The sequence below is a fragment of the Heterodontus francisci genome, chromosome 30 (assembly GCF_036365525.1).
Source record: "Heterodontus francisci isolate sHetFra1 chromosome 30, sHetFra1.hap1, whole genome shotgun sequence".
Classification (NCBI taxonomy): domain Eukaryota; kingdom Metazoa; phylum Chordata; class Chondrichthyes; order Heterodontiformes; family Heterodontidae; genus Heterodontus; species Heterodontus francisci.
Genome location: NC_090400.1, coordinates 47,846,742 through 47,873,801, shown reverse-complemented (window position 1 = coordinate 47,873,801; position 27,060 = coordinate 47,846,742).

Genomic DNA, 27,060 nt, shown 5'->3' with positions numbered 1-27,060 from the left:
AGATTGTGGTTGTCTGCATCTCAACTCCATTTGCCCTCATTTGCTCTTTATCCCGTAATGGCTCCAGATTTTGCAATATATTTTTCAAATAGTCAGCGCTTTTGCAAAAGTGTGTGACTGATTGAATCAATTTTTGGGATAGTTTCTGTTATGACCCAGGCAATGCATCTATTAATGCTCATTATTGTGCATTAGGAATGCACAGAACCACATGTTATCTCCTATAATGTTAGGAAATTGTTATCTGATCACTTTGCATCAGTGAAACTCTGAGTGCGCAAAGAGCTAAACGCACATTTCCATTCCACAAGATCCTGACAAATGGATGTCAGTTATATGGTTTCCACCGAAACATATTAGTGTTTCTACAGGAGGTACCGACAATTACCTCATACAACATACGTCATCTTATGTTGTTCACTAGTCCTTTCTTGCCAGCTAGATATTTCTGAACCAGTATTGTGAACTGTCAACTGAACAGTGATGCGGAGCTGTACAGACCAGGAGGCCCTAGGCTCAATTCCCAGTCTGTGAAGAACAGACCCCAGGGTGGCAATAGGAGCTCAGTGCTCGTAAACTTAGGAAGTTGGGGTTGGGGGGAGGGTAGGAGTAGGCCATTCGGCCCCTCGACCCTGCTCTGCCATTTGGTAAAATCATGGCAGATCTGAATGTGGCCTCAACTCCACTTTCCTGTCTGTCCCACATAACACTTGTCTATCATATGAATTAGAAGTGTGGTAGAAGTTTGGAGCTCTTTTCTGCAAACAGCAATTGATGCTAGATCTATTGTGAAATTTAGAACTGAGATTGTCAGGTATTTGTTAAGCAAAGGTATTAAAGGATATGGGACAAAGGTAGGTATATGGAGTTAGGTTGCAGATCAGCCATGATCTGACTGGACAGCACAACAGCCTCGAAGGGCTAAATGGCCAACTCATGTTCCTATGTGACATTTTAATGGGTTTTTCCCCCCATTATAAAGCTTCATATCACATGGTCACATCTGTAGCTGCAAATTGCTGCACGAGATGGAGATCCAAAAGCTGTAAGATCCCCATACCTATATCTACAGTTTCACCAATACACTGTAAGGGCAATTTGCTTTGACTGCCTTTCTGTGGGAAAGGCCAGACGACGTTCTTGAATATTCACTTAAACAACTACTTAGCTCCTTTAAAAGAGAAGTTAGGAATTTTGCTACGGCAATGGTTTGCTGCAGAGAAAACCCTGAACTAAAGGAGGTGCAGCAAATTGGGCCAAAGAAGCAACATCAATTCCTTTAATAAAAACCAGAAATGCTGGAAATACTCATCAGGTCTGGCAGCATCTGTGGACAGAGAAACAGAGTTAACGTTTCAGTTCTGTGACCTTAACTCTGCTTCTCTCTCCACAGATGCTGCCAGACCTGCTGAGTATTTCCAGCATTTCTTGTTTTTATTTCAGATTTCCAGCATCTGCAGTATTTTGCTTTTATCAAGTTCCTTTAAACATGTTTTGATATCACCTGCATGGTCCTGTGTTTCGTATCAGCTAAATGGGAAGCTCCTTTGAAATGTGAATGAAGAATAATATATTTACTAATTGATCTCACATTGCACATGACAGTTGAGGGAAGACCTAACATAGGCAGAGAAATTGAGGCCTCCTGGCGGGTGTAAATGTGATTGTAGTGCTCCGAAAGTCATGGGGTAGGGCAGGCTTATCACCACGTTCTCGCGGTCCACATTTTGCCAGAATACGCAGTACAGGTGACTTCCTGAAGCAAACACACAGCCACTTTATGTATTTAAATTGAGAATTTCTGACATCATTAGGACCCCAAGGCAATTTTAGAACTCCGCTGGGTGGAGTGTTCACCATGCATGCTCCGTCAAGTATCTGCTGACCATCAAGCCAAAGAAGAGCCCAAAAGAAAGTATTTATTTTTAATGGGGTTGGGAGGAGCCGGGTGCCTAAAAGAGATTGCCTGTGTAATTGCACCCTATTGCCAGTGGTGGCACTACATGGCACTACATTTTAAAGTAATATGTTGTTCCCTCATTTTTATATTTCCTTTAAAAATCCCTGTGCCTACACTAATAATGGAAATTGTCTATGTAAACTTGTCACATGTTTATTACACCCTCCCACCAGAAGTGGCACAAACAGGAAGTATGCGCAGATGTAAGATATATAGATCTGTGCATACTTCCTGTTTGTGCCACTTCTGGTGGGAGGGTGTTAGATATATAATAGTGAGTGTCCTATGGTTCAGCTGTCAAGAAACTAGAGAGCCTGCTGTTTTGTGAGGGCAAGAGTGTTATACCAAGGAATTTTACGCCACCCCAGCAAGCTGGATGGTGGCAGGGGGTGGGGTGGCGTAAAATTGAGCGGGAGGCTCCAGGAGGCCTTCCCGGTCTGCTCCTGCCTCCACCCCACTTAACGGCCACTTAAGGGGCCTTCGCCCACCTCCATGGTCATTTTACCCATGGCAAGCAGGCATCCGGGAGACATGAGAGACCGCCCAGTGAAACCTGATCACCTCATCTATTAAAAGAAGCAAGGAACAAAGTTAAAATTGTACACAAATTTGCGGAATGTACTATTTTGCTGATGGCTTTTACTGGGCTCTCTCTGTCAGATGCCAGTCTATCCTTAGTGATGTGCCATTGTGTCCTGATAATTAATTCCTGCACAGCTGTTGTTGGCCCAGAATTTCCTGAGACAGCGTAACCGGCAAATTACCCTCCGATTTGACAAGTTACACCGAAATTTCCCGAGAATCTCATTAACATACACTGGAGCACAAAAATGTGGCATAAGATAAACAGAAATCCTTATGAACAATCGGAGCCCATTGAACGCTCCAAACCTTTTTATATTCATTCACAGGATATGGGTGTCACTGGCAAAGCTAGCGTTTATTACCCATCCCTAATTGCCCTTGAGAAGGTGGTGGTGAGCTGCCCTCTTGAATACAACTGTGTTTTTTTAGGCTGTTTCAGAGGACATTTAAGAGTCAACCAAATGCTGTGGGTCTGAAGTCACATATAAGCCAGATTGGGTAAAGATGACAGATTTCCTTAAGTGAGCCAGATGGGTTTTAACAACAGTCATCATTACCAGTTTTTTGATTTAAATTCCAGATTTATTTAATTAGCTGAATACAAACTCTCCAGCATTATGGTGGAATTTGAACCCATGTCTCAGATTCTTAGTCCAGTAGCATAACCACTATACTACCATTCCCCTAATTCCTAGGTTTACTTTAAGTCCTTCTTTATGCATGAAAATTAATGTTTGACACCATCAAACTCTCACTTATGTACATTCAGCACAGCATGTTTAATGCAATTGTGGAAATTTCTTAATGCAAATCATTCTGATGCTACGAGGATACATTCATTGAAGGTCTTAGTGGGGAGAAATAAAGAAAAACCCACTTTAAAAAATTGCCATAAAATACCAAAAACCATGATTTTGCATTGTCCTGCAGCTAAAACCTTTAGGCAAAGATTTACAGCATATCTTCAGGAAATTTGCATGAGCTGCCATGATGGATGGAGGTGGAACTATGTTAATGACAGGCTTTCTGGAATTGGTGTAAAAGGTAGAGAAAGTTCGGGCATACAGTAAAAATGGGAGATAAATGTTAGCCATGACACCCAGGGGAACTTGCTGCTTTTCTTCAAATAGTGCCATTGGACCTCTCACTTCCAATTAAATAGTTCTTGCTTTAACATCTCAACCAAAGGATGATGCTTCCAACAAAGTAGCACTCCCTCATTTCTGTCCTTAAATGTCAATATGTGCACAAGTCCTGGAATATGATCTGAATCCTCAACCTTCTGGGCTCAGTAGGCAAGAGCAGTATTGACTGAGTCAGCTGTGTGCAAATTGGCTGCCACATTTTCTACAGTGACTACATTTCAAAAGTACTTCATTGTTCTGAAGTTGCGAAAGGTCCAATATAAAGTTCTTCCTTTCTTTTTATTGGTGAGTGCTGGTAGGTTATACAATCGTCGGGAGAATGGTTGGGGGGGGTGGGGGTGGTTTCACAGCCAAGTCTGATCCTGATCATAGATGTTCATCTCTCAGAAGGGGCCACTGGATAATGATCAGGGGTAGGAACACTTGGCTGATCTTTCTCCCTCGGCAACCCTCCCCCCAACCCCAACTTCCTACTTTACAAGCACTAAGCTCCTATTGCCACCCTGGGGTCCGTTCTTCACAGACTGGGAATTGAGCCTAGGGCCTCCTGGTCTGTACAGCTCCGCATCACTGTTCAGTTGACAGTTCACAATACTGGTTCAGAAATATCTAGCTGGCAAGAAAGGACTAGTCAACAACAGAAAATGACGTATGTTGGATGAGGTAATTATCGATACCTCCTGTAGAAACACTAACATGTTTCGGTGGAAACCATATAACTGACATCCACTTGTCAGGATCTTGTGGAATGGAAATGTGCCTTTAGCTCTTTGCGCACTCAGAGTTTCACTGATGCAAAGTGATCAGATAACAATTTCCTAACTTCTTATAGGAGATAACATGTGGTTCTGTGCATTCCGAATGCACAATAATGAGCATTAATAGATGCATTGCCTGGGTCATAACAGAAACTATCCCAAAAATTGATTCAATCAGTCACACACTTTTGCAAAAGCGCTGACTATTTGAAAAATATATTGCAAAATCTGGAGCCATTACGGGATAAAGAGCAAATGAGGGCAAATGGAGTAGAGATGCAGACAACCATGATCTAATTGAGTGGCAGAACAAGCTTGAGGGACTGAATGGCCTCGTCCTGTTTTCTAGGGTCCTCAAAATTATTGGCTAATTTGCTGTTCCCACACTCTCAGCAGTGGGCCATTCTTGAAGGGAGTGGGCTACAACACAATAACGCTGATTCTCTGATTTTCTCTCCTTTCGAGTTGGCTCCACACTGGGAGAACAGGATCAATGAACATACCCTTATTACTTTATGTTAAGAACAGATTAATAAACAGGGTATAAGACCAAATGATGTGTCATGGTAGGGAGAGCTCAAACCTCTGCTGGATCCATTGTTACCATTACTTAGAGTTTATAATTGTTGTTTCAAGATAGCAATACAACCCAAATATCTATCATAAATACAGAATGTACTGCAAGTCAGCCAGCATCTGAAAAGGGCAAAGTTAGGTTCATGTTTTGGCGTTGACCCTTTGTCAGAACTATGTTTGGTTCTGATTAAGGGCCTACACTTGAGACATTAACCTGCCTTTACTCTTTCAGACATTGACTGACCTACTGTAGATTTCCACATGTTCTGTTTTGATTTTCAATTGCCATCACTTGCAATTTATATTGTCGTTTTATCTTAAATTTCTATTTTGGAGCAGATTTTTACCCAGACTGTACTTCACGCAACTGGCTGGAAAAGCAGGCCAACAAGCTGCTTGATAATCCCAGCGGGAGGCCAAGTTCATTATGTAGGCGAGCCCCAATAGCATGTGGCAATTGGGTTGTGCCTGCAAAATGAGCACCTGGGGGGAAGTCTGCTACCATTGTGTTGGACTACCCGGCCAGCCTCCGGCCGAATGACGTGGCAGGGCAGAGCAGCCAATCTTGGGAGGGGTGGTATGGGAGGAAGGGGATTCAGAGAGGCAGCAGCCCTAGTTTTGTAAAGCCCACAGGAAAACTCCTGGCCCCACAAAAAATAAACAGAAACGTACTTGCTGACTTCTCTTCCATGGGATTGCCAGCTGATACCAGGCAGCATATGCTCAGCCCAGCACTCTCCTAAAATGGCAAGCTACGTGCGTCATAGGCCCCTGATTTGGATTTTAAATGGTTCTCCCACCTGACTCAGGCTGGCAATCTGTCCACTTATTTGAAGGCCTTGAGCAGGGTGGAGTGGGGAAGATTGTAGTGATCATAGCAACGCCCGCAACGAGGCGGTAAGTCATTCCGCACCATTTTTGGGGTGCTACTACCCAAATCGCCATGGGCAGGAACCCTCAAAATCTACCCTTGTGTATCTCTACACTGAGAGTTTTGTATTGATGCAAAGTATACAAGGAATATTAAAAATTAATACTGTTGAATGAGCAACATATCAAAGGTAAGCTTTGAAATTGTTGAGAAAGTTCCTATTAAGCCAATAATAAGTGTTACTTCTAAACAGGGTCTGCAGTAATCTATATTTTGTCAAACTTAATGAAGGGTGGGGAAGGGAATCATCAGAAATGGTCTTGCGTTGTATGAATGAAGAGGTTTTTGTTGTGTTCTTGGGAGAGCCTGGTTTATTTGCTACATCTTAATACATCATTCTACTAATAGGACTAAGCAAATATTAAGTGACCTTTTCTTTCGATGGGGAGAGGTGTAATTGTTACTTCAATAATTACTAATGAACCTATTGAAGGGATGAATCATAAAATACTGAACAAAAACGGCGTAATCATGATTAGAAATATTTGCAGGGGAATTGTGCAAAATTGAAATGAGATAAGAACTAAATGAGTATAATAAAGCAAAATACTGCAGACACTGGAAATCTGAAATAAAAACAAAAATTGCTGGAAATACTCAGCAGGTCTGGCAGCATCTGTGGAGAGAGAAGCAGAGTTAATGCTTCAGGTCAATGACCTTTCATCAGAAAACTAAATCATCAGAACTAAATGAGATTCTATTTATTTAAATGAAACACCATTTACTGAGATTATAATTAAACACTTAAAGCTTCTTGCATTTTATGGATGTTCTTTCTTGCTGTCATGAAGACCCCCATCAGCTGAGAATGAGGCATATTAATTTCATCATATGAACATTAATTCTAAACTGTTGCTGGAGTGAAGAGATGACTTGTTTAAAGAGATCAGCAGTGGCTGGAAAAACATTTGCATACTAAGAGACAGTTGCCTTGGAAAAGACTATGGGAACTGCTCACTGATTCAATTAACAGAGATTGGTCTGGGAAATAGTGATCTACATCTTGTCGGTGTAAGAGACAGCACTAAGTCCCCGCACCGAGAGCTTTGGAATCCACAAATGCAGGAGTTTGTTAAAAAAAGTGAATCACATGACTAACCTGCTGGCCCAGATCTGGTTTCGAACTGTTCACGGGACAGCTTGGGTCAGACTGCAGATTGCAACTGAACTTGGGAGAAGAGACTCTCTCTCTCTCTCACACACACTAATCTCCGGATCCACTGAAGTCACTTAAACCTCAAGAGAGAAAAGACTCCTACATCGAAACATGTTTTAAAGTGTGCACTGGACCCCAACAAAACGGCAAGACTTAACAGCAACCATAGACTCGACCTCGAACTCAAAGGACTGTAAATAGAAACCCAGCTATTGCCTCAAACTTTTCCACTTTATTCTTTCTACTTTTTCTGTCTCTATTTGCCTCTGTTTATCACATATGCATGCTAACGTGGCCACGTTCCGTATTCGTTGTCGTTAACTGAATTAGCATTTTAAGATTAATAAACTTCCACCTTTCTTGTTTCAATCTAAGAAAATTTGTGTGATTGATTTATTTGCCTTACAATTGGAAAGCAAGGAACAAGGATTCACAGAAGGGGAGCTAAAAACACGGTGTTTTTAAAAATTAAACACTGTTACGGTTAAACCAGGCAAAGGCTGAGAGGGAACCCCTAGACCCCTTTTTCACCTGGTCGTGACACTGCCAATCCCATTGAAGCAACTTCATGATCCAAAAATTCTTTCACCTCCTGTTCACCTCTTTCATCTGGGAAGGGATGGCATAGTCTTGGGGAAGGGATGGAATGGTCCTGCATCCACTTATTGCAGTGTCCAGCACCATCCTACTATGTAACTGAGTGAGGGAAAATGCTTCAATACTGGGTAAACAACCTTACTATCTGTTCAGTGTGTACTCGACATGTGATATATGTTCCAAGTGTCTCTTAATTGACCAGCAGGAGATGCAAATTACATTTAAAATTAGAGGCTTAGAATTCCTATTTACAGTAGACAGCAAACTACAGAATGGGTTCAAACTTCAGCAAAAGTGACCCGTTGCTTTCAAACATTCATTTCAATTTTGCTCATAGAGGTTATCCATCACTAAAATGATATTAATAAGGTACAGGTAGTGGACAGCATTATGGTTGTGATATCATTACACTAAAACATGCTCTTACATCCACCAGCATAACTAAATTTTTAAAAACTGATAAATGATGTAACCTCCTCTTCAATGTGGTCAGTGAGAGACTGACAACTGCAAGACTTGGTGCTGCTTAAAAGCTGATAAATATTGGAACTTAATTAAATCCTGTGGTGTAATCTTGAGTTTTGTCAAGAACTGTGAGAATAATAGATTATTGGTTATGCAATTTTGCTGCATTTACCTAGACTTTCTGCTCAATGATGGTGGTTGAAGCCATTCGACTTGTAGCTTTCACCTGCCAGGACGGAGATAAACTTCTCAGTGGCTCCTTAACTCTGTAGATCTATTACCATTCTGAAAGAGGCACACTTTAAATGGTCCTGAGTTAATCTAGAGCTCACATTTCATTACAGTTGATACTGAGGTGTGTTCTGTATAGAAATTGGAACTCATTGGTGAGTTTTATCGGAGACAAAAGCCTTTGGATTCTTGTGCAATTCTTGAAGGGGTATGTGAGCTGGTCAGTTCACCAGGTCTGTAAACAGAGGTACTGTGGATAACAAAGGAAGTTAAGGAGAGTATCAAATCACAAACAAAGGCGTAGAAAGCGGCGAAAGCTAGTGGTAGGCCACAGGATTGGGAATTTTTTTAGGAACCAGCAGTGGATGATTAAAAAAACTAATAAAGTGGGAGAAAATTGATTGAGAGTAAATTGGCAAGAAATATAAAATCAAACAGGCAGAGCTTCTATGGGTATATCAAAAGGAAGAGAGTAGCTAAAGTAAGTGTGGGACCCTTAGAGGATGAGATTGGGGAATTAATAACAGGGAACAGGGAAATGGCAGATAATTTAAACCAATATTTTGCATCAGTCTTCACAGTGGAGGACACTATAAACATCCCAACAATAATAGATGAGCAAGGTGTAAATGGGAGGGAGGAACTTGTCACAATCTCTATCACGAGAGAAAATGTGCTTAACAAGCTGATGGGACTAAAGGTAGACAAGTCGCCAGGACAGGATGGCCTGCATCCAAGGGTTTTTAAAAGAAGTGGCTGCAGAGATAGTGGAGGCATTGATCACAATATACCAAAACTCACTGGATTCCGGTGGGGTACCAGCAGATTGGAAAGCCCCTATTCAAGAAAAGAGGGAGACAAAAAAAACTGGAAACGATAGACCTTATAGAGTCAGCTTAAAATCTGTCATTGGGAAAATGCTAGAATCTGTTATTTAGGAAGAAATATCAGGACATTTAGAAAAACATAATGCAATCAAACAGAGTCAACATGGTTTTATGAAAGGGAAACCAAGTTTGACAAATTTTTGAGAGTTCTTTGAGGATATAACAAGCAGAGTGGATAAAGGGGAACCGGTAGATGTAGTGTATTTGGATTTTCAGAAAGCGTTCGATAAGGTGACACATAAAAGGTTATTGCACAAAATAAGAGCTCAGGGTATTGGGGGTAATGTGTCGGTATGGATTGAAGATTGGCTAACACACAGAAGCCAGAGAGTCAGGATTAATGGGTATTTTTCAGGTTGGAAAGCCGTAACTAGTGGGGTGCCACAAGGATCGGTCCTAGGGCCTCAACTATTTACTATCTATATTAATGACTTGGAGGAAGGGACAGAGTGTAGTGTATCCAAATTTGCTGATGATACAAAAGTAGGTGGGAAAGGACACAAAGAATCTGCAAAGAAATATAGATTGGTTAAATGAGTGGGGAAAAAACTTGGCAGATGGAGTTCAATGTGGGAAAGTGTGAGGTTTTCCACTTTGGTAGGAAGAATAAAAAGGAAGATTATTATTTAGATGGAGAAAGACTACACAATATTGGGTACAAAGGGATCTGGGTATTCTTGTACATGAAACACAAAAAGTTAGCATGCTGGTGCAGCAAGTAATTAGGAAAGCAAATGAAATTTTGGCCTTTATTACTAGGGGGTTAGAATTTAAAAATAGGAAAGCCTTGTTACAACTGTACAGGGTATTGGTGAAGCCGCACCTGGAGTACTGTGTACAGTTTTGGTCCCTGTATTGAAAGAAGGATATGTTAGCATTGGAGGCAGTTCAGAAAAGGTTCACAAGGCTGATTCCCGGGATGAAGGGGTTGTCTTATCAAGAACAGCTAAACAGGTTAGGCCTTTATTCATTGGAGTTTAGAAGAATGAGAGGTGATCTTATTGAAACATATAAGATTCTAAGGGGACTTGACAGGGTAGATGTTGAGAATATGTTTCCACTGGTGGGGGAATCTCGAACTAGGGAACATAGTTACAGAATAAGGGGGCACACATTTAAAACTGAGATACGAAGGAATTTCTTCTCTGAGGATAGTGACTCTCTGGAGGCTAGGTCACTAATTGTATTTAAGGAGGAGGTAGATAGATTTTTGAAATCTTGGGGAGTCGAGGGTTATGCGGAGCAGGCCCAAAAGAGGAGTTGAGGCCTGGGACAGATCAGCCATGATCTTATTGAATGGGGGGGCACGCTTGAGGGGCTGAATGGCCTGCTCCTGCTCCTATTTCTTATGTTCATATGTTTTTACTTGCAATGAGAGCATCATGTCACTGATCACATCTGTCCCTTTAAGTTCACGTAAATGAATGAGAAGGAACCCTGAAGGCTCAGTGGGTAAATGCACTTTCTTTGGTTTGAGCCTTCCAGACCAGGAAGATCCTAGATTTAATCACTCACCTGAATTGGCTGATCTTAGCTACGATTGATCTGAGTGCCTACATTGACTACTAGAAAGAGCAGGATTGGATTGGTTTGGCTTTATGTTCTTCCTGTGGTTGAATAGCCTACCTCCCTGTCTAGGTTTACACAAAAAGCATGGCTAATAGAATGAAGTACCAGTGGGCTGCCGGCCGCTGTGGAACTATACCCCCGTGAGAGTCAGCAACTTGTGGAGTAAAGGGCAGAAAAAGTAAAAGAACACAGAGCAAAATTGTACCCTGCATGAGAAAATCAACTTCTGCAGTAAGAATTGATCCCAATGTAGACTATTTCCATCCTTCAGATGAGATGATAAACCGAGGCCCATCTGCCTTCACTGGTGGATGTAAAAGACCCCATGGCACTATTTCAAAGAAGAGCAGGGACATTCTCCCCAGTGTTCTGACTAATATTTATCCCTCAATCAACACTTAAAAACAGATTATCTGGTCATTATCACATTGCTGTTTGTGGGAGCTTGCTGGGCGCTGTCTTGGTTCCTACATTACAACAGTGACTACACTTCAAAAGTATTCTGTTTGCTGTAAAGTGCTTTGGACTTGACACTGAAAGGCAGAATATAAGTGCAAGTATTCTTTTTCTTTTCTTCTAGCCTATTTCAGAACATTAGCCTAGCTAGAAACGCTCTTGCATGATGGTTACAAAAATGAGCTGGTTCCTTGATCTATCTCTCACCTTGAGCTACCAGTCTCCGTCCATTGAAACCTGTCTTGTGATATATTATGTGACGTATCATGTGATATATAGGCCCAACCGACGTAATGTTCTGTACTTGTCTTCCTATCACCTAATCCATTGGTTCTATACAATTGAAGTTTTTTTCTGTTTGTACTGGAGCAAGGTGGGTCAGTTGTGAATCTGGCAGAACATCAATGCAATCAGACATAGGGCATACATGCTATTGAATACGACACTGGCAGAAGTAATGCACTTGGATGTTTCACGAGCTGTGCATCATTTACACAAGAGACTTATGACAGTTGGAGAGATTGGAGGATGAACAGATAACATGCTTTCATGATCATCTTTGTCTGCTATTTTAGTGGAGGTGCTGATTCATTTTAAATAAACTGCTTAATGTCTGTGTTAAAAGAGCAGATTGCCACATGGAAATGCTAACCATTCGTCTGAGGCTATAGTAGTTGCCAAACAGTCTCTAGCAACATGAGTAGGCCATTCAAACCCTCAAGCTTGTTTTGTTATTTAATTAGATCATGGCTGATCTATATCTTAACTCCATCTACTCCCGATGGTTCCATAACCCTTACTACTCTCTATTTCATTCTGTTGCTGTATCATTGTCAGTATGTTCCTAAACATTCCTATCTTGTTTTTTTTTCAACTCCAAATATACCATCCTGCACACTCTTATGAAGTATGGCTTTACTTAAGGATTATATCCCGTTTTACCTCAGACTCCTTCCTACTGTTTTCAGCCTTGATGATATGCTACTCTGGGGACCCTTCATTTAAGGTTTGTGTGATGGAAACCACACCGCCCAAATGGAAACATATTAATTTTGTCATATGGAACGCTGCTTGAACCCTTTTTACTGGACATTGAACATAACTTGTTTAAAAGGACCACAGAGCTGAACAGCTAAAACATGGTTGCACAATTGCATTCCGAGAGACTTTTGCATGGAGAGACAATGGGAGTGCTCACTGATTCAATTCGCGAGGTGGGTTTTGTCAATAGTGGCGATCAAAAGACATTGAGAGCCATTGACTTTGTAAGAGACAAACCTCCACAACCCCCCCCCCCCCCACCCCAACCCCACTACCACTGAGTGTGACTGGAGAACCTTTGAAATCACCAATCCTCGCAGACGATGCTGTTTCATGACTTACCTGCTGGCCAGACTGGGAATTGATTGAATTGTACTTCACAGGGACCCACGGAAGCAGCTTAAGCCTCAGGACAGAGGACCTCCTCAGCCTTGTGGTATCAGCGAAACAAGTTTGAAAGTGTGTACTGGGCCCCAGTGAGAACTGCAAGACTTTACTCCAGTAAAGGATTTTACATCCAAACTAAAGCCAGTAACTGAATTCCATTTACTATTCCAACACCCACCCCCATTGATTCTTTCTCCTCCTCTATCTATTTGTGTGTGTGTGTTTATCTCGTGAGTATGCTAGTGTGGTTGTGTTGCGTATTTTTAGTAATTTTAACTGAGTTAGAGTGTTAAGACTAATAAACTGACATCTTTCTTGTTTAACCCCAAGAAAATCTGTCTAGTTGGTTCATTTACAATTACAATTAGAGAGCAGTGAGCAAGGACTCACTGAGGTGCAGCTAAAAACACTGGGCTGGATTTTACGTCGGGTGGACGGGAGCTGGCCACCAACGTAAAAGTCGGTGGCAAACCCTCTTCTGCCCGGCATGGGGATCCATCCCGCATTTAATGGGTCCCCGGCCTTTAATTGCTCAGAGGAGGGACTTCCACCCACTTGAGGGAGGAAGTCCCGCCTCATTGAGCTGCTGGCCAATCGTTGGGCCGGCAGCTCTTAGTCCCAGCAGCACCACTGGAAGTGGTGGCCACTACTGGGACTGCAGCCCAGCTGAGGACATCGAGCCGGGACTGAAGGTAAGTTGGGATTTGCCTTGCCATGGGAATCGGTTGAAATACATCAAGGCAAGGGTGGTTGTTTCGGGGGAAGGGGAGCGTCTCCGGTCCTGGGGGTGGTTGGGGAAGCGGGGGTGGCCCTCAATCGGGTACCCTGTGCCTGATTGTCAGGCTGCCCCCCCGGTGAACTGAGAGGCCACCAGATGTCATTGGGCAGCCTTTCACGTTTACCGGTTGCCCACTTGCCATGGGTAAAATATCCGTGGAGGCAAGCGAAAGCCCTTAAGTGGCCATTTAAGGGCCTTGATTGGCCTGGGGCGGGTGGCCTGTTTCTCGCTCCCCCGCCACCGACGTAAAGTGGGGCGCAAGTGTGAGTTAGCCGCGATGGCCTCCCGGAGTCTCCCGCTCAATTTTACACCACTCCCCCACCACCATCCAGCTCGCTGGGATGGCGTAAAACTCCGGCCACTGTGTTTAAAGGTTAAACCCGATTACGGCCAAACCAGGAAAGGGGCCAGAGGGGAGCCTGAGACCCTTTCCTCATCTAATCGTAACATTTGTTTTTTTTAACAAGAGACCTTTACATTTTCCCCAGATTGTCATGAGCAGATGTCTGTTTTCAAGTGATGGTCTTCCATTCGTGTGAATCAAGCCCCTTCCAGGCCAAAAGTGATCAGTTCATTCCTAGACAAGTCCAAACAATTTCCGTTAAATAATTTCATGGTAAGCAGGTGCCAGAAGGAATTTATGTAAAGAAGTGTCCCTTTACTGAGAAGGTGAAAGGAAGGTTTCATCACTTGACCTTTCAAACTGAAATACCTTCTGAGCAACAGGCCTGAAAAAAAGGCCATCCACCAGAGTGGATTATATTAGTGTTCTTGTAATAGCTGGTGGAAGTTTTACATAAAATGAACTACAGAAATGGCAGTCACCTTCTTGATGGAGATTATTTTATACCACAAACCTGACCTTAATTTGGTCATTTTAAAACTTTAGTGCATAGGGAATGGTTCATTATTTTTGGAAAATCGCCACAAAATTGCAATGATTTAGTAAGCTCCAGTTGCATTTGGGTTATTTGAGATAAACTGAGTTGTGCTTTCCTGATCAAATCTCATGGGCCAGAATTTTATGCTGCCCCAGCGGTTCAAGTGGTGGCATGGGGGGCGGGGCACAGTTTAGTTTTTTTTTATTCATTCATGGGATGTGGGCGTTGCTGGCCAGGTCAGCATTTATTGCCCATCCCCAATAGCCCTTGAGAAGGTGGTGGTGAGCTGCCTTCTTGAACCGCTGCAGTCCATGTGGGGTAGGTACACCCACAGTGCTGTTAGGAAGGGAGTTCCAGGATTTTGACCCAGCGACAGTGAAGGAACGGCGATATAGTTCCAAGTCAGGATGGTGTGTGACTTCGAGGGGAGCTTGCAGGTGGTGGTGTTCCCATGTATTTGCTGCCCTTGTCCTTCTATTTGGTTGCGGTCGCAGGATTGGAAGGTGCTGTCTAAGGAGCCTTGGTGCATTGCTGTAGTGCATCTTGTAGATGGTACACACTGCTACCACTGTGCGTCGGTGGTGGAGGGAGTGAATGTTTGTAGCTGGGATGCCAATCAAGCAGGCTGCTTTGTCCTGGATGGTGTCGAGCTTCTTGAGTGTGTCTGGAGCTGCACCCATCCAGGCAAGTGGAGAGTATTCCATCACACTTCTGACTTGTGCCTTGTAGATGATGGACAGGCTTTGGGGAGTCAGGAGGTGAGTTACTCGCCTCAGGATTCCTAGCCTCTGACCTGCTCTTGTAGCCACGGTATTTATATGGTTACTCCAGTTCAGTTTCTGGTCAATGGTAGCCCTTAGAATGTTGATAGTGGGGGTTGCAGTGATGGTAATGCCATTGAATGTCAAGGGGAGATGGGTAGATTTTCTCTTGTTGGAGATGGTCATTGCCTGGTACTTGTGTGGCGAGAATGTTACTTGCCACTTATCAGCCCAAGCCTGGATATTGTCCAGGTCTTGCTTCATTTCTACACGGACTGCTTCAGAATCTGAGAAGTCACAAATGGTGCTGAACATTGTGCTATCATCAGTGAACATCCCCACTTCTGACCTTATAATTGAAGGAAGGTCATTGATGAAGCAGCTGAAGATGGTTGGGCCTAGGACACAACCCTGAGGAACTCCTGCAGTGATGTCCTGGAGCTCAGATGATTGACCTCCAACAACCACAACTATCTTCCTTCGCGCTAGGTATGACTCCAGCCAGCAGAGGGTTCCCCCCCCACCCCGAGTCCCATTGACCGTAGTTTTGCTAGGGCTCCTTGATGCCATACTCGGTCAAATGCTGCCTTGATGTCAAGGGCAGTCACTCTCACCTCACCTCGAGTTCAGCTCTATTGTCCATGTTTGAACCAAGGCTCTAATGAGGTTAGGAGCTGAGCGGCCCTGGTGGAACCCAAACTGAGCGTCACTGAGCAGGTTATTGTCAAGTAAGTGTCACTTAATGGCACTGTTGATGACACCTTCCATCACTTTACTGATGATTGAGAGTAGGCTGATGGGGCGGTAATTGACCGGGTTGGATTTGTCCTGCTTTTTGTGTACAGGACATATCTGGGCAATTTTCCACATTGCAGGGTAGATGCCAGTGTTGTAGCTGTACTGGAACAGCTTGGCTCGCGGCGCAGCAAGTTCTGGAGCACAGGTCTTCAGTACTATTGCCAGAATATTGTCAGGGCCCATAGCCTTTGCATTAAGTCGCCTTCAGTCGTTTCTTGATATCACGCGGAGTGAATCGAATTGGCTGAAGTCTGGCATCTGTGATGCTGGGGACGTCAGGAGGAGGCCGAGATGGATCATCAACTCGGCACTTCTGGCTGAAGATTGTTGCCAATGCTTCAGCCTTATCTTTTGCACTGATGTGCTGGGCTCTCCCATCATTGAGATGGGGATATTTGTGGAGCCACATCCTCCAGTTAGTTGTTTAATTGTCCACCACCATTCACGGCTGGATGTGCCAGGACTGCAAAGCTGAGATCTGATCCATTGGTTATGGGATCGCTTAGCTCTATCTATCACATGCTGCTTATGCAGTTTGGCACGCAGATAGTCCTGTGTTGTAGCTTCACCAGGTTGACTCCTCATTTTGAGGTATGCCTGGTGCTGCTCCTGGCATGCTCTCCTGCACGCTTCATTGAACCAGGGCTGGTCTCCTGGCTTGATGGTAATGGTAGAGTGGGGGATATGCCGGGCCATGAGGTTACAGATTGTGGTTGAGTACAATTCTGCTGCTGCTGATGGCCCACAGCGCCTCATGGATGCCCAGTTTTGCATTGCTAAATCTGTTTGAAATCTATCCCATTTAGCACGGTGGTAGTGCCACACAACACGATGGAGGGTATCCTCAATGTGAAGGCGGGACTTCGTCTCCACAATGACTGTGCAGTGGTCACTCCTACCGATACTGTCATGGACAGATGCATCTGCGGCAGGCAGATTGGTGAGGACGAGGTTAAGTATGTTTTCCCCTCTTGTTGGTTCCCTCACCACCTGCCGAATACCCAGTCTAGCAGATATGTCCTTTACGACTCGGCCAGCTCAGTCAGTAGTAGTGCTACCGAGCCACTCTTGGTGATGAACATTGAAGTCCCCCACCCAGAGTACATTCTGTGCCCTCGCCACCCTCAGTGCTTCCTCCAAGTGCTGTTCAACATGGAGGAGTACTGACTCATCAGCTGAGGGAGGGTGGTAGGTGGTAATCAGCAGGAGGTTCCCTTGTCCATGTTTGACCTGAAGCCATGAGACTTCATGAGGTCCGGAGTTGATGTTGAGGACTCCCAGGGCAACTCCCTCTCTACTGTATACCACTGTGACGCCACCTCTGCTGGGTCTGTCCTGCCGGTGGGACAGGACATACCCAGGGATGGTGATGGCAGTGTCTGGGACATAGTCATACTCACGGAATCATATCTGACAATGTCAGACTGTTGCTTGACTAGTCTGTGGGACAGCTCTCCCAACTTTGGCACAAGCCCCCAGATGTTAGTAAGGAGGACTTTGCAGGGTCGACAGGGCTGGGTTTGCCATTGTTGTTTCCGGTGCCGAGGTCGATGCCGGGTGGTCGATCCGATTTCATTCCTTTTTATTGACTATGTTGCGGTTAGATACAACTGAGTGGCTTGCTAGGCCATTTCAGAGGGCATGTAAGAGTCAACCACATTGCTGTGGGTCTGGAGTCACACGTAGGCCAGACCAGGTAAGGACAGCAGATTTCCTTCCCTGAAGGATATTAGTGAACCAAATGGGTTTTTACAACAATCGACAATGGTTTCATGAACAGCTTTTTAATTCCAGATTTATTAATTGAATTCAAATTCCACCTTCTGCTGTGGTGGGATTTCAACCCATGTCCCCAGAGAAATACCCTGGGTTACTAGTCCAGTGATAATACCACTACGCCACCGCCTCCCCTGGCAGGCTTCGGGAGGCCTCACTGCCCCAATTCCGCCTCCGACCAACTTTACGTTGGCCTGGAGGGGGGGTGGGGGGTAAGAGATGGCCCGCCCAATGCCAATCAAGACCCTTAAGTGGCCACTTAAGGGCCCTCGCCCACCTCCACGTGGCAAGCGAGTGTGCCGGGTACGTGAAAGGCCGCCCAGCTACAGCTGCCGTACTCTCAGCACCCCGGGGCCAGGGTGGGGGGGGGGGGGCGGGGGGTGTGGCTCTGGCAATCGGGCACTCTGTGCCCGATTGAGGATCGCCCCCACCTCCCACCCCAACCCCGGGAACCAGGATGCCCCCCTCCCCCTAAACAACCAGCCTAGCCTCACCAGGGCACGATCAATTCCCCTGGTGAGGCTACCCAAACTTACCTTCTGTCCCGGTTCCATTGTGTCCTCCTCGGTCGGCTGGGCTGTAGTCTCAGCGGTGGCCACTGATTGGCTGGAAGCTCATTGAGGCGGGACCTCCTCTCTCAAGTGGGTGGAAGTCCTGCCTCGGGCCAATTAAAGCCTGGGGATCTGTAAAATACAGGACGGATCCCCAGGCTGGGCGGGAGAAGGATCGGCACCGACATTTACGTCGGAGTCCGGCACCCGTCGCCCAGCGTAAAATTCCGGCCATTGTTTCTCTGCCTTAAAACATAGGAACAGGAGTAGGCCATTTAGCCCCTCGATCCTGTTCTGTCATTCAATAAGATCATGGCTGATCTGCAATCTAACTCCATGTACCCACCTTTGTCCCATATCCCTCGATACCTTTGACTAACAAAATTTATCAATCTCAGTTTTAAAATTAAAATGATCCAGCATCAATTGCCATTGCTGGAAGAGAGTTCCAAACTTCTACCACCCTTGGTGCGAAGAAGTGTTTCCTAATTTCACTCCTGCAAGGTCTGGCTCTATTTTTTGGACTATTCCCCCTAGTCCTGGACTCCCCAACCAGTGGAAATAGTTTCTCCCAATCTACCCGATCGGTTCCCCTTAATAGCTTGAAAACTTTGATCAAATCACCACCTTACCTTCTAAATTCCAGGGAATACAATCCTAGTTTGCATAACTTCTCCCCGTAATTTAACCCTTGGAGTCCAGGTATCATACTGGCAAACCTATGCTGCATTCCCTCCAAGCCCAATATGTCCTTCCTAAGGCGTGGTGCCCAGAACTGCTCACATTACTCCAGGTGTGGTCTGATCAGGGCTTTGTATAGCTGAGGCAATAGAGGACTGACTGGTTGCTGGCCCAATGAATCAGTTGTTGGACTAGTTCCCAGGTGTTGCTAAAATAATGCTCAAAGGAAATGAAGCAGTTGCCCACCATCAGACATGCTGACCTGAAACTTTCCACATTAGCCCAAAATAATTAAGGATGACAGGTGCATCCACTATTGTATACAGAGCCTTGCAGGAGTGTCGTTTTCATCTTCAGTTATATATTTAGCATTTTATTTGAAGAGATAATTATAATTTGTAACTACAGCCACTTACAGGGCTCTCCAGTTACATACAACATGCAGTGATACACAGAACAAACTGAAGGCAGTTATGAATCGCTGTTCCATTCCAGTCAGGAATCATCAAAGATTACGCAATATTTGATCAGCTAATATCTGGATGTTATATACATGTTAAAATATAAGTTCTTGTTCCAACTAATATCTGTGGAATGGACTCTCATCCCTGTTCTATTTGTTTGATTTTATTCTCATTTTGGATAAACCTTGCTACTCATGCCAACTCTGATTTATTAATCTAAGGTCTTTGTCCACCTTTTGATGACCAATTGGTTGCCCTTTTAGTTTGAGGCCAAACCGAACAGAATCTATTGAGTCAGAGTTGAATCTAACGTTGCTTCATCAATGGGATTGGCAGGAAAAGGACATTCCCAAAATGCATGAAGCACCATTGAGACCGGTGCCGGGATTTTATCTGGGCGACGGGAGTCTCGACCTCCGGCAATAACGCCACCATGCACCCCGCACCACCCCTTCTGCGGGAGGCTTGCTGAATTAAGTGCCAATTAAGCACTTAACAGGACAGTGGTGGACCTTCCCCGGGATCAAGGACCCTGCCAACGGAAGTCCCACTTTCAGAGAGCTGCCAGCCAATCAGAAGCCAGCTGCTCTTTAATTGAGCAGCACCACCGTAGATGCAGTGGAGCACCCACCTGTGGCCCAGGAGCAGTGCTGGACCCAGGCCACAGGCAGGTAAGGGCAGGAGGGTCTCGCGGGGTGGGGGTTGAGGGGGGGTGGTGTAGAGTCAGCAGCAAGGGCAGGGGGGGTGGCTCTCAGTGGGTCCCCCCATTTCCCGATACTGGGTCCCTTGTTCAGGCACGAAGTGCCTTTTAATGAGGGACCACCCCCTACCCGCACTCCTGGAGCCGGCAAGCAACACGTGCTCCCCATGCAGCAACAGGCCCGCCCACTGCTTGGCTAATTGTGGTGGCAGTGGGATGAGGCCCTTAATTGGACATTATTGCCCACTTAGGGCCTCAATTGGATGCGGGGCAGAAAGGCTGTTCACAGACTTCCCAACCCAGACATAATTTTGACGGAGGCAGGACGGAGGCAGAAAGGTGGCGGGCCCCCCCAACCCTGTCACCATCCCACCCGATTACATACATTTCCCACCTCCAAACTCGCTGCAGAGGAGAGCATAAAATTTCCCCCTAAGTCAAGGTGGATTTCTCTGGAATTATCCTTGGATCTCATCATATGACCATATGCATTTGTGAAGTTCATGATAAAAGCTCTACTGTGACTAAGGAAGGGAAGGTGTTTTGCATTATAAAACATAGACACATGAGACAAATACAGATTCAAAATGGCACTGGGAGAAGAAAGATTAAAATATCATCCCTTAATATAGCACTTTTCACGGCCTCGAGACTTTCCAAAGTGCTTTACAGTCAATGACGTACTTTTGAGGTGTTGTCACTATTGTAATGTAGAAAACATGGCAGCCAATTTGTGCACAGCAAGCTCCCACAAACAGCAATGAAATAAATGGCCAGATAATCTGTTTTAGCAATGTGTTTGAGGGATAAATATTGGCGAGGACATCAGGGGAACTCCCCATCTCTTCATGGAATATTGCCATGGGATCTTTAATATCTACCTGAGAGGACAGACAGGGCTTCAGTTTAACATGTCATCCGGAAGATAGCACCTCAGATAGTATAGCACTCCCTCATTACTGCATGGAGCATCAGCCCAGATTATGTGCTCAAGTCCCATTGTTACCCTCTGAGTCCATTGCTGTTTACAGCGCACAAATTTGCTGCTACATTTCCTGCATTACAATAATGACTAGACTTCGAAAGTACTTCAGTGGCTGTAAAGCACTTCAAGACATGCTGAGGTCAGAGGGAAACCTTCTGACTCAGAGGTGAGAGTCCTACCACTGAGCCAAGGATTTTGGTGCAACTATCTAGACTGTAGTTATGAACATATGAATATAAGAAAATGTGTATGGCTGGTCCACCAAGACTGCCCCACATGTAATTAAGCAGGTTCTGGTTCAAACACTGAATAGCAGCACATACCTCAAAAATCATTTGGTAAGAGAGGAAGAAAATCTCATTACTTGATAGGCAGCAATGAGACTCGGAGGATAGCAATGGCAGTGAAAGGAGTCTCCAATAGGCACCCACTGTGAATGAAGTTTTTTTTTAGAGATACAGCACTGAAACAGGCCCTTCAGCCCACCGAGTCTGTGCTGACCATCAACCACCCATTTATACTAATCCTACACTAATTCCATATTCCTACCACATCCCCACCTGTCCCTATATTTCCCTACCACCTACCTATACTAGGAGCCATTTATAATGGCCAATTAACCTATCAACCAGCAAGTCTTTGGCATGTGGGAGGAAACCGGAGCACCCGGAGGAAACCCACGCAGACACAGGGAGAACTTGCAAACTCCACACAGGCAGTACCCAGAATTGAACCCGGGTCGCTGGAGCTGTGAGGCTGCGGTGCTAACCACTGCGCCACTGTGCCGCCCGAAGTTCTATATCAAGATGCTGAAGATGATAATATGGGCTGAACAGGCTTGGAGCTTATCCCTAGCTTAAGTAAGGCTGTTGTTCTGCTGAAGGTACATCATATCCTGACTAATTCATTTGCTCACTCACCACCATTTTCTGCTATTGTTTTGTAGAATTCCGTCAGTGCAAGCAATATCCCCGAGCTATTCAAAGTCAGTTCACACTTGCACAAGGTCATTCCAAACTTTTATTTTACAGTTTGATATTGAATAATTCAATGCCTTGAATGTACTGTGTATAAAGACTGAGGGATGGGCTGTTTGTTGTCTCAAGTTGGCTTTGGAGCCCAGTACGTGCCTACACTTAAGATTGAGAATAAAAACAAGAAGTGCTGGAAATACTGAGCAGGTCTGGCAGCATCTGTGGAGCGAGAAACAGAGTTAACGTTTTCAGGTCAGTGACCCTTCATCAGAACTAGCAAATGTTAGAAATGTAATAGGTTTTAAGCAAATAAAGCGGGGGCGGGGCAAGAGATAACAAAAGGGAGGGTGGACAGAGGGTCACAGAGAATAACTGACCAGAAGGTCATGGCCAGAGGCAAACTGTATGTTAATTGTGTGCTGAAAGACAAAGCGTTCGTGCCGAGAGGGAGTTAATTGACAGAAAAATGAATAGCCCTAGCCCAAAGAACAAACATGAAGAAAAAGTGGGTCGGCACATGGTGAAAAAATGAATGATGAAACAAACTAAAATAAAGTGAACAAATAAAAAAGAAAAAAAATATCTAAAAATAAAAAGGGAAGCCTGTTATGCTCTGAAATTAGTGAACTCAATGTTCAGTCTGGCAGGCTATAGCGTGTTGAATTGATAAATGAGATGCTGTTATTCGAGCTTGCGTTGATGTTCACTGGAACGCTGCAGCGATCCCAGGACACAGATGTGGGCATGAGAGCAGGGTGGGAGGTGCTGAAATGGCAAGCAACCGGAAGCTCGGGTCATGCTTTCAGACTGAGTGGAGGTGTTCCACAAAGCAGTCACCCAATCTACATTTGGTCTCCCCAGTGTCGAGGAGACCACATGGTGAGCAGCGAATACAGTATACTAAATTGAAAGAAGTACAAGTAAATCGCTGCTTCACCTGAAAGGAGTGTTTGGGGCCATAGATAGTGAGGAGAGAGGAGGTAAATGGGCAGTTATTACACCTCCTGCAATTGCAGGGGAAGGTGCTGTGGGAAGGGGACGAGGTGGCAGGGGGAATGGAGGAATAGACCAAGGTGTTGCGAACAGAATGATCCCTTCAGAGTGCAGACAGGGGAGGGGAGCGGAAGATGCGTTTGGTAGTGGCATCATGCTGGACGTGGCGGAAATATCGGAGGATGATCCTTTGGATGTGGAGGTTGGTGGGGTGGAAAGTGAGGACAAGGGGGACCCTGTCACGGTTCTGGGAGGGAGGGGAAGGGGTGAGGGGAGAGGTGCGGGAAATGGTCTGGACACAGTTGAGGGCCCTGTCAACCACAGTGGGGGGAAATCCTCGGTTGAGGAAAAAGCAAGACATATCAGAAGCGCTGTCGTGGAAGGGAGCATCATCAGAGCAGATCCGTCTGAGACTGAGAAACTGCTCGATCCTGAGCCTCCAGTTGCTTGCCATTTCAACACTCCCCCCTGCTCTCATGCTTTCATCTCTGTCCTGGGATTCCTGCAGCGTTCCAGTGAACATCATCGCAAGCTCAAGGAACAGCATCTCATTTACCGACTAGGCATGCTACAGCCTGCCAGACTGAACATTGAGTTTAATAATTTCAGAGCATGATGGGCCCCCTCTTTTTATTTTTAGTTATTTTTTCTTTTGACTATTTTATTCATTTTATTTTAGTTTGTTTCATCTTTTTTTGCCATGTGCCTACCCACTGTTTTTTTCATGTTTGTGCTTTGGGCCAGGGCTGTTCATTTTCCTGTCAACTAACACCCTCTCTGCACTAACGCTTTGTCTTTCATCACACCATTAACACACCGTTTGCCTTTGCTCCATGACCTTCTGGTCAGTTATTCTCTGTGACCCTCTGTCCTATCAACACCTTCCCTTTTGTTATCTCTAGCCCCAGCCCCGCTTTATTTGCTGAAAACCTATTACATTTCTAACCTTTGCCAGTTCTGATAAGGCTCACTGATCTGAAACGTTAACTCTGCTTCTCTCTCACAGATGCTGCCAGACTTGCTGAGTATTTCCAGCATTTCTTGTTTTTATTTCAGATTTCCAGCATCTGCAGTATTTTGCTTTTACTTAAGATTTGGACACAGGCTTGTTCCCAACAACTGACTCTCACAAAAGTTCACTGAGGTAGCATCTCTCCAGAGACAATCAATATATTTGCCACAACAGCAAAATCACTGTTTCCCAAACACTCTAGATTCAAATCTAAGGAGATGTTCAGCAAAAGCCAGACCTGCTTGTTCTTCAGCTGGGCCCATTCAAAACCAATCAAAAATTTCTAGTCTGACAATTCTAGGAGGCTTCTGGTCCATTTCAAAATTGGCCTTTTTCCCCTAACACAACACTGCTTTTGTCCCTGGACAGGGTTGGTTCCCAGCACTCCTCAGGTGAATCTGACATAGGAACATAGGAGCAGGAGTAGGCCATTCAGCCCATCGAGCCTGCCCCGCCATTCAATACGATCATGGCTGATCATCCATTTCAATGCCTTTTTCCCCACACTGTCCCCATATCTCCTTCTGTCATTTGTATTTAGAAATCTGTCAATCCCTGCTTTAAACTTATTCAGTGATTGCGCTTCCACAGCCCTCTGGGGTAGAGAATTCCAAAGATTCTCAACCCTCTGAGTAAAGAAATTTATCCACATCTCTGTCCTCAGTGGCTTCCCTCTTGTTTTGAAATTGTGTCCCTGACACCGTCAGGGAGGCAACAGACATGGCCAGAAAACCCAGACTTCTTACCTATGTTCCATAGATTGTGACTGGTCCCCGAGCTAACCCTCCAATACTCTTGCTCAACTGCTGGTTGAAATAATGTATGAGCCCGACCTTGTCCTAGAAAATATGCAGAGTATTTGTAGCTCTGAATTCCTGTCCAAAGGCTTCAGTATTACTGCAAAACCCCAGCATCTAAAATTATTACAGTAAATGCATAGCATCAACTGAAGTGATGTCATTGCTGTTGGCCTTCAGTTACTTGGACAAATTAAATTTGCCTAGAGAAAGCAGAGGGATTAGTGATGCAAGATCAACTCACTTTGTGTTATTTCCATGAGGTTAAGTGCACTGAATCCAATATTCCATATCGTCATCCTTTGGGTACAGTAAAATTGCACACACAATAACTAATTTAACTGAGGCTAGTCCATCAACTGATCAAGACACAAGCTATGCCAAATAGACAGCATTGAAATGCCCTGGAAAATGGTTGGCATCATTCCATCTGTGAATGATGATGGACATGCAGCAAACAATCCATTCAGGTGGGATGTCTTCTCTTGGTGCACCTTTGCCAATGGCTTTGAAGGCCAATGCTTGAGAGGCAGGTTCTGCCACAAATGCTGCACATGAAGCTGCCGTGTGACGCTGTGAGTTCTTGTTTTTGATGTTGACACTTGTTGCCAAGCTGCTGCAGCAACTGGTCATCATGGTAGTGCACACCTGTCCCCAGGATGTGTTGCCATTTCCCTTTTTCGCCAGCTAGCGACTCCCAGGTGCGATAGTCATCACTTAGGGCCTTCATGTCACACTTGCAAGCATCCTCAATGTGGAGCTTTGGGCGTCTCACTGGTCATCTGGCCCTGGCTACCTTACCATACAGAAAGTCCTTGGGTATGCAACTGTCTTCCATTCTGCAGACGTGTCCGATCCACCGAAGCAGCCTTTGTTCGTGCCAACACACCTGGGAGCTCTGCCTTTGAGAGGACTGCCAGACTTGTGATTTTGTCCTGCCAAGATATACCCACAATGGAAAATATTACATAGCTAATTACATAGAATTTACAGCACTGTAACAGGCCATCCAGACCAACTGGTCTATGCTGGTGTTTCTGCTCCAGACAAACCTCCTTGCACTCTACTTCATCTAACCCTATCTGCATATCCTTCCATTCCTTTTTACCTCATGTACTTATCTAGTCTCCCTTTAAACACCTCAACTATTCCATGCAGTGGCAAGTTCCATAGTCTAACCACTCTCTGGGTAAAGAAGTTTCTGCTTGTTCTTTGTTTGAGTTTTTAGTGACTGCTTTGTATTTCCTACCACTAGTTTTGGATTCACTCACAAGTGCAAAATAAATTCACGTCCAACCCTACATTGCAACATTATTTTCCTCCTTCCCCAAACTCGTCCCCTTCTGTTCCTGAAGATGCTGGCGTACAGTTCTGTGGATGGCGGCCATCCTTCAGAATTCCACCTAGCAACCGTTCTTTATGTGTGAACCTAGATGGTATTATGCTGTACTGGCCGTGTAAAGTTTAATAGGAGCAACGTTGCTGCAGGAGTTCCTCAGGGAAGCATCCACAGCCCAACCATCTTCAGCTGCTTCATCAATAAACATGTCTCAGTTATAAGGTCAGGAGTGGAGCTGTTTACTGACGATTCCGCAGCTTTCAACTCCATTCACAGCTCCTCTGATAATGGAGTGGCCCATGTTAGTCTAAAGCAGAACCTGGTCAATATTCAGGCTGGAACGGACAATGACATGCATGCCATACATGTGCCAGACAATGACTACCTAGTAAGAAAAAGTCCAAACCATCTTGTCCTGGCCTTCAAAGGCACCACCATCCTTGAGTTCCCAACCATCAACAATGATCAAAAGCTTAACAGGACAGTGCAGTTCACTTGATCAGTTCCCCACCATTGTGTTATGTTTAAAAATAAAACCTTGTTACAATAAGACTAGGTGAAGGCTGAAAGGGAACCCTAAACCTCTTTCTCACTGGGTTGTAACAGAAATTTGGGTGCTAGCATCCGGAATTGACCCACAGACAAACGAGAAATTGGAAGTGGGAAGCCAAATTTTTCCCAATCAAAAAAGAGCAAGATTTCAAAACAGGTTTTCTTATGGTTGTGTGTTCTTGAATACTAACATGTCTGCAACTGAAGCTAGTAATTCCCCAAGCCAGGGTGAAATAACTTGGGATAAGTTAAAAGCACTGTCTATGGTGGAGTT